At 28.9% G+C, this 14,339-nt stretch overlaps 1 long non-coding RNA gene across 1 annotated transcript in view; it reads right to left on the bottom strand.

The window, feature by feature from the left end:
• Nucleotides 1-13,996, bottom strand: part of LOC139426493 (uncharacterized) — a 106,964-nt gene extending 92,968 nt beyond the window's left edge. Inside the window, exon 1 of the long non-coding RNA XR_015433655.1 lies at nt 13,787-13,996. This is a non-coding gene — a long non-coding RNA (uncharacterized LOC139426493). The remainder of the gene's footprint in view (nt 1-13,786) is intronic.
• Between the last annotated feature and the right edge of the window lie 343 nt (nt 13,997-14,339).

Genomic DNA, 14,339 nt, shown 5'->3' with positions numbered 1-14,339 from the left:
AGATTTTAAACGTTTTAATTTAGATTGATTGGTAACAGTAGCTTACTACCTAATAATAGGAATTCATCTAATTTAATTACCTGGTCTTTGAGTTTTCTCTGGAAAAAGTTTTGAATTTGTTAGTATCTGTTCAACGCATTGTTTCTTTGACAAAATTATAAGGTCAGTGTTTGTTGTTATCCGTTTAAACTACAATTAATTGCATATAATAATGCTTTTTTTCTCATTGTGAAAAAGAGAATTCAAAATATGGTCATTGAAGTTACGTTTTATTTATTTTAAGCATCATAACATAAGCAAGTACTGAGATTAGGGGGTGTTTATTAGCTGGATTACCGAACGATGAAAAACCAATGAATAAACAAGTGTTCCTTTACTGGGATTTTTTCAAGTTAATGAAAATAAAAGAAAAATTTTAATTTTCTTGTATCTTTTGTCATATTATAAATCAAAATTATGTTAAAAAAAAAAAAAACAGTGAAGGAACAGGCATGCTTCTTCACTGTTCCTCACTGGAAAAGCATTCAGCGACATAGAGGACTCCTAAAATCCAGTTAAATGTTGTATGAATAGTTCCTATAACAATTTCATTTAAATATGCAAATTTAATTGCTAAATTTATTTAAAGAATTATAATAGTAATTAATTTATTATTTATCTTTATAAATGTAGTGATTAGTTATTACATCATACCTTAGACACCTTAATAAACTATGTTTATTAACTAAATATAACAACTAAATATAATAATAAAAGCTTGAATGGAAAATTTCTTTGCAGGATTTTGTGCCAATAATTAGCTAAATTATTATCTTATTGCCGTCTTTAATGTCCTAACGGGAACTGGTAGGAAAAATCCATTTAAAGACAATTATCTAGGTGAAAAATGGGTGAAGTTTTTTTAAGGCGACATCCACCGATAACTCAGTGCAATGCGAAGATAATTTCAAAAGGCAAAACTTCCCTTAGAGAATAATATTCGAAATACTGGTTTTAAGAACTTCAGAAGAATCTTTAGGAGGCAAGTAGCCCTGGCATCCTTTTATAAAGTGATTGCATTTACAATGCTAATGAAACAAGAGTTGAATACTGCCCTTAAACGGGGAAAATCTTCGGCATTTAAAATTATAAGGATTTATATTCTAAAGTACCTAGGAAAGAAAAAGTACCTCCATTGATAGTTTTTCCTTACAAAATAATTCGTTGAGATATTACAGAATCAGTCCCTGCTACATACTTCATTGGAAAAAGCTATTCATGAAATGAAACGATGACCACAGCAACATTTTACAAACATATTGCAAATGTTTCTACCCATGGCTAATTAAAAATGCAATCAAATTCCATATTTTGCTTCTTCTGGATAGGCATAAATCTAATATTAATTTGAAACTGAGCAAATTTTGTTCCTTAAAACAAATTTTCTGGTTTAGTTTTCTACCTAATTCTTGGAAATCTCTCGTTAGATCTTGAAAACAAAAGAATTGTAAAACAATATGTCTAGAAAATTTTACATCCATTTTTAAATAAGATTTGAGGCATCAACTGATGAAGTTAAAATGCTTTTATGAAATGCGATATTTTTTCATTCGATGTAGAAAACGTTGATTGTAACAAATGCATGCAAAACAGACACCAAGAGTTAATGAGCAAGACAACTTATCAACAAAACACATGCTTCGAGAGTAACGATGCGCTATTTCTTCAGAAGCTTGAAAAGGAAATCTCACAAGCTATGTTGCAAATTTTTAAAGGAACATTGACAGAAAAGTTTAATCTCCCAATTATCCAATAGCCTGTGCTTTTCTCAATATTGATGAATTTATTTCAAAAAGAACAATTGTATAATCAAATTTTGGCTCTGAAGCTGAGACAACTAACATTAATAATGAAAGTATCTTGAAAACTGATTTTGAGATAAGTCCTCTTGAGGCATTGTTAGTTGCAAAAACAATTGGTTTCATAAGTAACTACTAGATATAAGTCAATGAGAGATTGGTTTTACTCAAACATCGAAACTCCTTTTTCTCATTTATTATCCAGTGAGGAATTCTGGAAATGGAACTGGAAAATCAAAAGAAATTTCGAAGATACATTTACGCTTCCAAAAATTTGGAAAAAAGAGGAAGGTTAAATCAAAAGAAAAAGAAATAAATTACTCATGACGAAGAGAAAAAAAATACTTAAAAAGATTTTAAAAAAAAGCTTAAAAAATATGGGGAAAAGAGTAAACAAAAAATGATCGAATTATAATAATAATAAAAACATCATCGGATTACACAATGATAAACATTCATAATTTAGAACGGACTATTAAACTGTGAGAAAAAAATGAAAAACATTTTTTTTTAATTATGTATTCAAACATATTTTACTTTCCATTCCATGACTGAAAAAAAAGGTAATATTTTCCACATTAACTATGGTTATATGTCGTAATTCCAAGAAAAATCTTGTTTTTAGACATTTGTGTGGCCTATGGATGCCTAACGAGCATCAAACATTCTCAAAATTAAGTGTTCATTCACTGGAAAATTTAGTGTTTATTCACTGGTAAGAACTGTTCCTTCACTTGGTCATCTTACTACTTATTATTTAAACCACCAAAAGCTTAAAACAATACTATGCAAGTTATCTAACTTTTTTTTACATAATTTGCATTTAATAACAAATATGTCGACACCATCATTTAGCTAAAATTACAAATTTTGAAATTTTTATGAATTTTTTTTAAAGGCAAGCTAAGCTTAAGTGTTCCTTCATTGTTTAGTTCACCCTATAAGATGTTGAGAAATTTGCGATGTTGTGAGAGATGTCTAAAAATGTTGACTACGTATTTTTATTAATATTTATAAAATATATATTCAAGAAATTGATAAATATATTATTCCAAATCTATGCATACATATGTATATTATTGAAATTGTATCAGTTATTGAAAAACAAAATAAAAAAAATAAAAAATAATCACATTAAATAAGCACAATCTGGTGTATTCTATCAGAAGCACGCTTTTTTAAAACTAGACATTTGTGGAATAAAGTGTTTTTTATTCAAAATTCTTTACTAAATTGCAAATAAATTATTAAATGACTAAAAAAGAAACATCGTATTTTATAGTGTGAAAGAAATAAAAATAAAAAGATTAGCAAACGGTTATTATCGAAAAAAGTATGAATGAAATTTTACACTACACGCGCGAAGTCAAGTTCCTCTTAAGTTACATTTAATATTAACATTTTAATATTAATCGTCCCATTTAATCATTTCTTTATTGTCGCCAAATTATTTTTTTAAAAATAATTAATTTTAATTTTTCTCAGCTTCTAATAAATAAAAACAGTTGAAACTTTAGATTTTTCAATTGAAAAATATGTAGATTAATATGGTATAAAAAAATTCATACCTTATAATTCAATATTTTTTCATCCTTACTTTAATTAAATAATAAAAAATAATAAATAATTATTAAAAATTATTTTTTGCATGAAATTATCTTTGGGTAAATGAGTTTTATGAGTGGGTGCAATTTTTTTTTGAATTGCTTCATTAGTTTTAAAAATATGACTGAAAACGCAAAAAGCGAAATTAACATTACGGGGTACGAACTTTGAATCGCTCTCCTGACCAAACTATGAGGACCACATTTCCCAGATTGCGGCTACCCCCTATATTTTGAAGATAAGAAATCCAAATATGTAAAAAAAAAGGCATGTTTATTCAGAGAAAGTACGTTTTTGTGTCTGATTTCGTAACTTAATTAATAGTTAGCACTAATTAATTAGCATATTTAAGGTCACCCCCAGAAACCATTAAGATTGACACTTAGTTCGTGAAAATCCGATCATTAGAACGAAAGTTATTCAGGGTGATTCGTTTTTTTTTTTTTTTTTTGCGGACTGTACACACTACACAAGCATAGGAAAGAACAACAGACGATTAAAATAAAACTAATATACAATACGTATACAACAGGATCTGAAGAGGCTTCAAACTGACAACAAATAAGTTATCATGACTTTATTCATTAAGAATATGTATCGGGTTTTCCGGAAAGTAATTTCTTTTTTCAGACAGTGGATTTAATTGTATTTTTTCGAACCCAACTTCACACTTAAGCCGCATTATCATTATATGTTTTGAGAGCTTACAGTAAGGCTTGTGCGTGAAAAAGTTCAATTAATTCTATGCAGTAGTTTTTTGTTGGTGCTCTTTTATATATAGAGAGCAATAAGCAGCATTTTCGTCATATTTTACTTTTTTTACTATAGAAAAGGTAAAAATGCTGTTCATGCCAGAAAAAAATCATCCGATGTGTATGGAGAAGATGTGTTGACAGTACGCCAGTGATAGAACTGGTTTGCAAAATTGCGATCAGGCAATTTCGATGTCAAAGATGCACCACATTCTGGAAAGCCGGATGAGGCTGATAAAGGCATTAGTTGATGCATATCGACGAATAACAACATGTGAGATCGGTGATAGGTTAAATTTATCGAATTCAACTGTTTATGACCACTTGAAAGGCCTGGATTTAACCTCGAATCTCGATACATTTGTTCCCCATGTTCTCACGGAGAGAAATTTGCGTCGTCGCGTTGACGTCTGTGATTCACTTCTCAAACGTCACGAAAATGATCCATTTTTGAAGCGCATCATTACTGGGGTCGAAAAATGGGTTGTCTATAACAATGTCAACCGCAAGAGATCATGGAGCAAAAAAGATGAACCGGTTCAAAGCATTTCTAAAGCCAATATCCATCAAAAAAGGCGATGCTGTCTGTTTGGTGGGATTTTAAAGGAATAGTTTTTTTTTTGGAGCTTTTACCGGACAACACAGCAATTAATTCGGAAGTCTACTGTTGTCAGCTGGATAAACTGAATTAATCAACAGAAAACGTATAGTGTTCCATCACGATAATACGAGACCTCCTACATATTTGGTCACTAGCTAAAAGCTTTCACAGCTTGAATGGGATACACTGCCACACCCACCATATTCTCCAGATCTGGTGCCTTCGTTCCGGTTACTGCAAAATTTTTTGAACTGTAAAACCTTTACTTCAAATGAAGAGGTCAAAAATCACCTGGATCAGTTTTTTGTCACCAAAGACCAAAAATTTTATGAGCGTGGAATCATGCTACTACCAGAAAGATGGCGAAAGATGCTGGACCAGAATGGACAATATATAATTTAATAAAATATTTATTCATTATACGAAAATTGGCGTTCATTTTCAAAAAAAAAAAAAAAAAAAAAACGAAATTACTTTCCGAACAACCCAATAGATTTCTATAGATTTCTGTGATGATCAAAATGCTTTAATATAGAATGCTAAATTATGAATTTCGCTACCGCAGACCCAATTTTCAGTTTGCGACTACCAATGACTTGTAATTTTAAACCCCGCCCAGAAGACTAGGGAACTTCTGGATCAAGTATTGGGAGAAATCTGCCAGCATGAAGAACTTTTTGATGAAACATGAAATGGAAAACCACGAAAAGCTCCGAAAAAAATTGTCGAGTAAGAAATGAGGGGTTTTTCGTCACCATTTTAAATATGACGGGAGATACAAATTGCACTGCCTTTAGCTTCTTTAGAGCCCACATTTAGGACCAAACTGTCATTGCGCAAAACTAAAATTTTTTCGCACGTTTTTGTCAGTCACACCCTCAATTCAATCCTCGTTGAAAAGCGAGAGTTCTTACTACATATATAAACGGTAATTAGTGTATAGTAACTCAATTTTTTATGCAAATCGGTTAGTATAAACATGATATATATATGCATACCCTCCAACTTATGAGGATTTTGGAAATAATTCTTTCTAGTGGTAGCGAACCAAAGTAGAAATTTTTAAAGCAAATGGATCTCTCATAAAACTTTTATCAGAACTTAAGAATCTAGCCATATGGCCTGCACTTTTATAAGTAATAGTGGACAAGTTTTTTTTTTTTTTTTTTTTTTTTTTTTTTTTTTTTTTTTTTTTTTTTGGCAACAACTGGTAGCCTCTGTTGCATACGCTTTTTCTCGCTCCTTGAATATTTTGATTTTACCCATTGTTTTAAGTCTAATTTCACTTATAATTATAAAAATTTGAAAATATCAATTTAATGTTTTAGTAAGCAAGCTTTCTATACATAAATATTGCTTCAAACAATGTCTTCGTCAAAAATTTTGTGTAAAGCATGTGCCGAACCAATTCTGGAAGACTCAGATGGATTAACATGCAAAGGTGAATGCAATTCTGTTTTTCATTTTCAATGTGGTGGTTTCGCTGAAAGAGCTTTTAGAAGACTTACTGTTGATAAAAAACAAAAGTGGACCTGCGCACAATGTTCAAAATCACAGGAAAATCCAACGAAAATAAAAAGTGCAACTAGCCCAGACATTCTCGAGGATATCTTACAGCAAAATAAAGACCTAAAAGAGTTAATAACTAACAAATTCAATGACTTAACCCGTTCAATTGAATTCAACAGTGAAGTAATTCAAGAGTTGAAAAATTCTATCACAGAGCTACAGAACGTAAACAAAACTTTACAAGCAAAAAATGATCAGCTAACTAGAGAAAGCACAGAAATAAAGAAGGAACTGAATGAACTAAAAGAAGCAGTTATTGAACTCAAGCAATATTCCCGAAGATCCAACTTTGAAATAAGTAACTTACCCGAATGTGAAAATGAAGACATACAACAAGTAATATCCCAGATTGATAATGTTGCGAATACTAATATATCCGAAAATCTGATCACCGCTCACAGAGTCCCCAGCTTTAATAAAGATAAACCTAAACCCATCATCGTTCAAGTTAAATCCAAATCTGTACGTGATGAGCTCCTAAAGAAACTGAGAAATCGTAAACTTTCAACCTGCGAAGTCAACTCCAGATTCACTGAAATGCCTGTTTACTTCAATGAACATTTGACTCCCGAACTGAAGCATCTATTTTATCTTTCACGTAAGGCTAAATCTGAAAAGGGATTCAAGTTTTGTTGGGTTCGTGATGGTAAAATATTCCTGAGAAAAGATGAATCGTCCAAAATAATACGTGTGAAATCATCTCAAGACCTTAATACTCCATCCAACTGAAGAAACATTTTTATCTGTGCCGGACTGCCTAAAAATTGAAAATTTGGACGATTTAAAGTTTTTTATTACCTCAACCTGTAAGTTAAACATTAATATTTTACATATAAATATTAGAAGTTTAAGAGCCAACTTTGATAATTTTATTTCACATATTTCTAGCATGATTGAAAATATAAGTGTCATAATTATGTCGGAAATTTGGATTTACCAAAATGAAACTAATTTTTACTCAATAGATGGTTATAATTCATTCTTTAATTGCAGAAATAATAATCGCTCTGGAGGTGTTTGTGTTTTTATTAAAAAATGTCTTGATATTTCAGAGTTAGCTATACATTTTGTTTCCGCAGAATCTATATTACTTTATTGCAAATCTTTAGATTTATTATTTCTATCTTTATATAGATCTCATGATTTTACTGTTGATTTTTTTAATACTGAACTTAAAGTAATAATCTCTAAGCTTAAATATCCTAATATAATACTGATGGGTGATATAAATATTGATATTCTAAGTGATGATTTTATTACTCATGAATATATTAATTTATTATGCCAATTTGGATTTCAAAATTACATAGACAAACCAACTAGAGTAAATTCCTCATCAACTTGCATTGATCATGTCTTCGTAAAAACAAATAAATTTTCAATCAAATCCGGAATATTCATAAATGACATAAGCGATCACTATCCAACCTTTTGCAGTGTTCATTACGATGAGGTAAATAAAATTAAGGAAGCTGAAAATAAAATTTAAATCAACTATAATAAGCTCAATAATTATCTGTCAAATTACAAATTTAATTACAATCCTCAAGATTCTCTTGATCAACAATATCGAAGTTTTGTTTTCAAACTCAATAATTTAAAAAATAATTTTAAATATAAGCATAAATCAAACAAAAAAGCCAAAAATAACTGGATGACTAATAATATCTTGATTTTAATTCGAAGAAAGGAAAAACTATTCAAAAAAACTAGAAAATATCCATGGGATATTATTTACAAAACAGCATATAACACTATAGTTTCTGAGCTTAAGAACTTAATTAAAACAGCAAAATCAGAATATTTCAAATTCAAATTTTTAAATTGTGATTCAAATAAACAAAAATGGGATCTTGTAAATGGTATTATTGGTAATCAGAGAAAATCACTTACTTTACCTGATATTTTAAACGACTATGAATCTTCTGATCAATTCAATAAATCATTTGCAAATGCCTACAATACCTCAAACCCAAATTTAAACAGTTTGCAAATATATATTTCACCAAGTTTAACCTCGTTTGTTTTCCTAGAATTGAATGATTGTGAAGTACTTCACTTAATAAATTCTCTTTCTAATAAAAACTCCTTTGACTATGACGGTATTAATGTAAAATTAATTAAACTATTTGCTCTCAATAATATAAATTTTATAACTAATTTCATCAATACCTCAATCAAGTCATCCATATTTCCAACTTCTTTAAAAAGAGCAACCATAACTCCTATTTTTAAAACCGGCGATAAAAACTGCCTATCAAACTATAGACCAATTTCAATATTGCCTGTTTTTTCCAAAATCATTGAAAAAGCTCTAGCTGATAAAATGTACAATTATTTAAAACATACAAATTTTTTCTCTGTTAATCAACATGGATTTATTAAAGGCAAAAGTACAGAAAAAGCTCTTTTGGAATTTTCAAAATTTATTCATAATAGTATTGCCGAAAATAAGACAACAGTAGCTATATTTCTTGATATATCAAAAGCTTTCGATAATGTCAATCACAATCTTTTAATTAAAAAATTAGAATTTGCTGGTTTCAGAGGAATTATGTTAAATTGGTTTGTTTCATATCTTTCAAACAGAGAACATAGAGTTAAAATCCGAAGTAATTTTAGTAATTATATTTTTTCAAACCGTGGTGTTCCTCAAGGATCTATTCTAGGACCCTTATTGTTTATTATATTCATCAATGACTTTTGTCAACTCAAACTTTTTGGTAAGATAATAACGTATGCTGATGATTCCGTAATTTTGTATTCTTGCACTGATTTAAATCAACTAATTTTTCAAATTCAATCTGATTTGCGCATAATTTCAAAATGGTTTACAATAAATGACTTAAATTTAAATCTAAATAAAACTAAATATATTTATTTCAGTTTAAGAAAATCAGAATTTAACTTAAATTTAAAATTTCACTCTCTCTCCTGCAAAAGTACTAATGAAAATTGTCAATGCTATATTCTACAATCTGTAAACAATATCAAATATTTAGGACTATATATCGATTCTAATTTAAAATGGAAAACACATATTAACAATTTAGTTAAAAAATTGCGTTTCGTTTTAGTTAAATTTTATCACCTTAAGAATAAAATTCATTTTAATTTTGTGAAAGCACTCTATTACTCCTGGTTTTATTCTTTAATTAATTATGGTGCGATAATATATGGCGGTGAATATAAAACTAATTTACTTCCCTTAATCTCAGTTCAGAATAAATGCTTCAAGATTATTAATTCTCTAAATATAAATAATTCAAGTGTAACTACTACCAATATATATACAAGAATTAACCTATTACCATTTCGCCATAATGTATTTTTTCGTATTTTACTCTATTTACACAACAATAAATTAATATGCAAATTAAAAACTAATGTGTCTGAAAGGAGACCAACTGAAATGTATGAGATTCCCTTCTTTACAAAAGAAATTTCACGAAAACAGTTTTTTTACTTAGCACCTAAATTATATAATAAATTACCATTTCAGTTGCAAAACATCAAAATATATTCTTCTTTTAAGCGTGCTTTATTTCAATTTGTGATGAACATTGACGATTTAGATCTCTATTTTTCACTTTAAAGGAAGCATTTGATTTTTTATACCAGTCTTGTGCCAATCCAAACGAATTTCTTATGTTACCTTTGTTATTTTTTTTATTTATTTATTTATTTTTTTATATATATAGTTTCATGCATTTTTTTTTGTTTTCTATTATTACAGTGTTCAACAATATATGACGTCTTTTGATGAGCAAAATAATTTATGATTGTATTTTTTTTTTTTTTTTTTTTTTTTTTTTTTTTTAAATTTCTATTTTAAATTTATTGTATTACTTTTCTTTGTCGCCTGGACAGGATTTTCCTCTTGACGACGAATATATATTCTTTGTATTTATGTGTTTTTGTTCTCAATAAAGTTATATTTGTTTGTTAAAAAAAAAAAAAAAAAAAAAAAAAAAAAAAAAAGTTACGCTAAAATTAATTTTTTCTAAATATTAAGACATTAATTTTGCTACCGTCTGAAAAGAAGATTGGAGGGTATATATATATATATATATATATATATATATATATATATATATATATATATATATATATATATATATATATATATATATATATATATATATATATATATATATATATATATATATATATATATATATATATATATATATATATATATATATATATATGCTATATTCGGTGCCTCACAATTTATAGGAAAAATTGTTCTACTTGATATTATTATGTTATTTCAACGTGGCGAAGAACGTTCATACATGAATCAAAAGCAATATCAAGGCAGGGATGGAGGCCAACCACAAATAGTGATAGATGCAGTTATAGAGGTCCTATGCTTTATTTGAAAGTAAAGAGGAATATTTATGCATATCATTTCCTTAAAAATGCCTACAAATTTCTTGCAAAACTGCATCTACCAATGAATTTATTATGATCACCCAAATAAACCGAACAGAAATTCTTTCGTTCTGGTTTTCTTTGAACGAAGCTCATCTGTGGTTTCGGATTCGGATTGGAATACTTAACCGATTGCAAGCGGGTCACGAAAAAATACTTAATAAGTGGTAGCAGAGCTAATTCGTTTCCGCTGTGTTTTTCAAAAAACTATCCATTCGTGATTGCCATAAACATTAATACTGTATTGAGATTGTAGAACTGATAACATAACTGTAATCAGTTCTACAATCGCTCGTCATAATTTTTTATAAAAATTAGAGTTGTAGCTATAGTGAGAAATTTGCTTCAACTTTTATAAAATCTTGCCTACCAATTTTTTGAAATTTTAATCTTTAACAACTGTAATAAATTTTTCGAAAAAGATGCCTGCTATAACTGAAAGTCTTCACGCTACTTTTTGTAGGTAGCCCGATCAGACCATTCTGAACGTAAACAAGTTTATGAAAGAAGCATTTAATAGAAAATCTAGTAAAAATAAGATCGTGGTAGGAAATATATGTCAATTTTCTTTTTTTAATTTTTGAATATGATTGGTTTGTCTTATTTACTTGTCAACCACACTACAGATTCAATTCTCAAATATCTATGATAAATTTCTCTCCATCACTTTTAAAAAAGAATTTGGATTCATGCGCACAACTGGTTCACTTTTTAAATAGTCTGCGCAGACTACTTATAGAAAATCGTGTGGAGGCTACCTGAAGTAAGAGGTAGTGTCTGCATGCAATGTGTTGATTGATTTATGAATTTTATTTTACCGCGCCTAAATAGATCTTACGCCAGAGGTTTTCCCCATGATTTCAACTATGCTTTTCTGTGCTTTTTTCATAGCTAAAACAATTTGTTGAGCTTTTTTTCTAAAATAATATCATCTTCTTCAAATGATGAATTGATGAATGAATATTGATTAAGCCGAACGGACCGTCATCTATGGAATGTTATTACTTATATACTATTGATACAACCACGTGAGTAGGCCCAAGCATGGGATTTAAATCTCATCATGGTCATGGTTGGGTCTAATCACTCATTTTCTTTTCCCAATTTGCAAGTACCCAATTGATAATTATTATGCCGTTCCAAGTAGAATGTCTCTGTCTACGAAATACATTCTTAGTACTTCGCAAATGAAATTTATATAGTTTTATAATCTTTTTCTTTAATTTTTTGCGACACTTATAACCCCCACGGCAGATTATAAAAAAAAAGCAGACGACATTTTTGGAATTTTCTTGGAATTCAGGCCTGGTTTATGTGAAGAAGTATAGTGAAGCACGTTACGGAGAAAGATGAGACATATTTTTTGTTGAGAAATGTGGATTGCCCGTCCAGATCGGGATAAAAAAGTGAAGAAGTATGAGCTATATCATCGGCTAAAGAGTTTTCCACTCTTTATTAGTTTTGATGTCTTCGTGCGGAAACTCGCTATCTTGTTTTGATTCGAAATTGTGAAAAGTTTTTTTCATATTTAAAAACACAATTTTTCTCATATCAACTTTATCTTCAGTTTTTATACTCAGTCCAAAACTGAGTGAATAAACTAAATGGTTCGTTTCTGTCAGGGTTGAGCGCCGACAATTTTTAAAATTTTTTATAAGTTAGCTAATACCAAACAGGAAATTTTTGCTAATGGGATACCTGCAAGTGACGGAGTGTGGGTATCTTAATTCTGATTGGCTCTTGAACCGTGGCATTTATTTACGTTAGCAACTGTTCTTTTCATTCCATTTTGAGTAAGCCAAGCCTGTCAAGTATCAATTCTCTTATGTGACACATTCACTATTCTTTTACAAAGATTTTTTCACAAAGATCTTAATTCTAGCACTATATTTTTACATAAAGGCATGAAGCCACGCAGAACATAAACTTATTATGCATCGAAGTTGCCAGGTACACAAAACATATCACGGTTACAATAAAACACGTAAACAAATGATAAATTTAAGTCACGTAAAAGAAGAAGACCAAAATGAATTATATTTCAACTAATTCGAAGTACTATACGGTTCTAAATTTAATTAAATTAACGTTAATTAATATTTTAAGTTATGGAGAGAAACTTAGCTCAACTTTAATACTCCATATTGCTGATAAAGAATAGCTGGTGCTAACGTCACATGCGTGGATGTAGGTTGTCTTCTTGAAGTGCAAGTGCCCAATTATCGATAGTATACGAGTGAATGGTATAAAATCCCTTTTGTTATTTTCTTCAAATCTGAGATTTAAATAATAACTGAAAATGCGACTTTTACTTAGAAATATGTAGATTAAAAAGAAGTAACCATAATTGCAATAAAAATGTTAATTAAAAAATTAATTAATTTTATTATTTTTTACTTTTGCAATAAATTTTAATATTTAGCATTTTCTTAAATGTGTCTTAGGACAATTTTATTTTATGTTTCATGTTTCTTCACGTTTTGGTCATGAAACAGAATTGGCTGGATTAAAATAATAAGATATTTTATTTGCCATTAAACTGCCCAAAAGTTTTCTTGAATCAAATTTCCTGATTTTTAAAAAAAATGTTTTTCTTTATAATTGAAAATTTTAACCAGAATAACACAACTGGCAATTGTAGGCACACAACTGGCAAGGGCCCATGAACGAAACTTTAAACCAAATTACCAATTGTTTACTAACAAAATGCTCTTAAATTACACACAATATAAATAAATAATGATATAATAGTAAATTTGAACTTATATTTCATTCAACTTTTGTTAATAACAGATAATTGTTTAGGAAAATGCCCCCTATCTAACAATAAAGAAAGAAAAAAAATATTTTTACATTTAGCGAGCTCTAAGCATAGGCTTCTCAGATTTTGAGTAAAATCAATTATACTTTTGCATAGACAATCACTTTATAAAAGTATACAAAAAAAATCATAAATATTTTTTAAGTGATAAAATTATACAAACTGTTCAATATATTTGAGGTGTGGCTTCAAGAGGATATAAATTAACTGGATGTCAAAAAGGAATTCCTGTTTGAGTGCGTAACATAATTCATTGTTCTTTTTTTATCAATAATATTCAAGAATAATGATAAATATTCTGCTTCACTGTGCAGATGTTCTTAAATGTTTTCATATGAATCCTATCATGCATGTTTTTCCATGTTGAGGCAACAGATTTGATATTTTGTCAGAAATTGAATTGAAGCGTCGTACGAACAGCTGCGAAAATGTCGATTGTCAGTCATTTCTGTTTAAATAAAATCTAACATTCATAAAATATTTTTCTTATTAAACAGCTGTTTTAAGAAACTTATCAAAGAAGAAGCGAAATTTCAACTGTCAGTGTCTGTTGAGGGAAGTATATATATAATGGATATTATAACGGGTAAAACTGAACCTTTTAGGAGGATCTTTATACTCCTTTTTAGATTTGGTAAAGAAAGTAAGTATACATTTTTCTTGAAATTGCGGCTTCCGATAGAAAATAAGAATTTCGTCGCAGCACTTTACTTGTT

Source organism: Parasteatoda tepidariorum, chromosome 5 (assembly GCF_982258835.1).
Source record: "Parasteatoda tepidariorum strain Cologne lab strain chromosome 5, Ptep-v5.0, whole genome shotgun sequence".
Classification (NCBI taxonomy): Eukaryota; Metazoa; Arthropoda; class Arachnida; order Araneae; family Theridiidae; genus Parasteatoda; species Parasteatoda tepidariorum.
Note: the sequence above shows the minus strand (reverse complement) of the source record. Positions and strands in the feature narration are given on the sequence as shown.